The 2,500-nt window shown below is 48.4% G+C and overlaps 1 pseudogene; it reads right to left on the bottom strand.

Moving 5' to 3' along the window:
* LOC143263300 (large subunit ribosomal RNA) overlaps positions 1 to 2,500 on the bottom strand; it is an 8,562-nt pseudogene that overhangs the window by 3,363 nt on the left and 2,699 nt on the right.

The following is a 2,500-nucleotide window of genomic DNA, read 5'->3' as shown; positions in this document are numbered from 1 at the left end:
TATCGTGTTGAAAAGCAGTGGCGATAGTGGGTCGCCCTGCTTGACCCCTCTATTTAATTTAATTTTAATATTTTGACCTCGTGTTTTTATTTCCGTCCAGCAGTCTTCGTACATAGTTTCTATGTACCTCGCGACTGCTGGCGGGAGGCCCTTCGCCTGGAGCCCATCTTTTATAGCTTTATGGGGGACTGTATCGAAAGCCTTGGAGATGTCGACGACAGTCATTATGCCCCCTTTGCTTATCTTCATTTCTTTGAGGGTCTTCTCGAGAATGGATATATTGTGTTTACATCCATCCTCCTTGGTGAAGCCCTTTTGCCTTATGCTGTTTTTGATAGTGCTTCGCAGCCTGGTATCAATCATAGCAGAATAAATCCTACCCATGATTGACCCAATGGTTATTGGACGCCAGTTACGGACATCTTCTGTATTTTTGCCAGGCTTCGGAATTAGTGTAGTTCTATTTAATTTCCATTGGGTCGGGTAAGTCAGGAACAGCATCAATAAGTTATAATATTTTGCCAGTACATGAAGATAGCCGGGAGCCTTTAATTGCGCCTTGGTGATGCCGTCGACTCCCGCGGCTGTATCGTTTTTAATCTTCCTCATTTTCGTAATCAATTCATGTGTATTGATGGGCACCCAGACGGTATCCATTGGAGAGACTGCACTCGGTCCCCCTTCGAGTATCGGCAGTCCTCGTGAGGGCCCCTGAACTCCCCACAGACTGCCGTAGAGCGATTCTATATCAGCTCTCTCTGGAAGCTCAATTTGCTTCCTCTTCTCTATTGTCTCTCCCGCGACCGCCATATCAGCTAATTTTCTCGGGCATTTCTTATAAATTTCCTGATATCGAGCATATCTGTACTTAAGATAGCGGGTGCGGTCGCTTTCTTTTCTCTTATTCCCGCTATCCTTTTTCTTGGAGCCATCCTTACTCCTAGTGCTTACGCTCCTTGCCCTCTCGTTTAAAGCGTCAAGCACCTGCTCGATATCATGAGGTTCTAATTCATCCTTATTAGCCAGCTCCATTATCATGTTCTCAATGAACCTCATTTCATGATTTTCCTCCAATGGGTTGGCCATTATTGCGTCAATGATATTAAGGCGCCAGTTTACAGGTACAGGGCTTTCCTGTGCTGGCGCTGACGCACCATCGTCCGTGGTTATACTTTCCACATTCTGTTCAGTGATGGTTAAATCCTCGGACGAGCTGGTATGCCTCGCCTCTTCAACCATCATCTCCTCACTCTGAGTGGGCATAAGTCCAAGGAGCCTCCTTTTATGACCTATTTGCTTTGCCGTTTTCGTCGTGAGGAATCGGGCGATTCTCGCATTTGGTTGTTTTACGCCCCTATAATAATAGTATAAATCTTTTAACTTTTGCGTTTCCTCTTCCGTCCAGACCGAGGCTCTGTTGGCTGAGCGTGTTGGAAGCGCTTCTTGTGCTCGTTTCGTGTTCCTCACGACAGGGTGCCTGTGTCTTTCATGTTGTGACAGGCCCCTTTTGGTGTCAAATGTGTCCCCACAGACGGTGCAACGATGTTGTCTTGCTTCAGAGTCGGGCGCTTTGCCTTTACACTTAGGGATGTGGCATCGGCATCCATGTATTTTATTAAAAATTTTGCCACATCCACTACAACGCCACCCAACTCCTACACCTGCGTGACACTGTTCAAAGTGTCTCACGAGGTCACCCGCCTGTAGAAACTGCCTATTAAAGTCACGGCAAAGCAGGCATTGGACCGCTCCACTCAGAGGAAGGTCCACAATCGTGCCATACTCAAGACCATTAGGATCGCCGAGGTCGTCATAATTGGCCCTCCTGTCCACAGCGGACATGTCCGCCACAGAGGTCCCAGGGCCGGGAACCTCTGTGTCCGAGGCTTCGCCATTGTTGTCATCCACCATTTTATTTTTTTAAAAGTAAATCCTCCCTGCACTAGCCTCGTTCAATTCCAACTCAAAATCCTCATGTATAGCCTGGTCGTCTTATGCTCCTACGGCTGGGCGGTCCAGCAACTGACAGGTCCGCTCCCTGTACTCCACTTAAATTTTCATAAAGGTGACACTATGTGTCCCACTACTCCTCCTCACAACTCCACCATTTAAATATTCAATTTATTGGGCACCATGTACCCTCGCATCCTGTCAGTGCTGCCATGATGTTAAGCCGAATAGCCTCCCCCGTTTGCTACCAGTCCGAAGACTGGCACCCGGCCCCACCACGAGGAGGTGGGGGTAGGCACTTGGTGGAATTATTCATCACCTTAGGGGCGCTGACGTTTTGCCACCCAGAGCTCTGATAAGAGCACTGGGCACTGGTTACTCCCGCCGTTTACCCGCGCTTTTTTGAATTTCTTCACGTTGACATTCAGAGCACTGGGCAGAAATCACATTGCGTCAACACCCGTGGGGGCCATCGCAATGCTTTGTTTTAATTAGACAGTCGGATTCCCCTAGTCCGTGCCAGTTCTGAGCTGAGCGTTGAATGGCGGCC

Source organism: Megalopta genalis, unplaced genomic scaffold, assembly GCF_051020955.1.
Source record: "Megalopta genalis isolate 19385.01 unplaced genomic scaffold, iyMegGena1_principal scaffold0460, whole genome shotgun sequence".
Lineage (NCBI taxonomy): Eukaryota > Metazoa > Arthropoda > Insecta > Hymenoptera > Halictidae > Megalopta > Megalopta genalis.
This window is presented reverse-complemented; position numbering and strand designations above follow the sequence as displayed.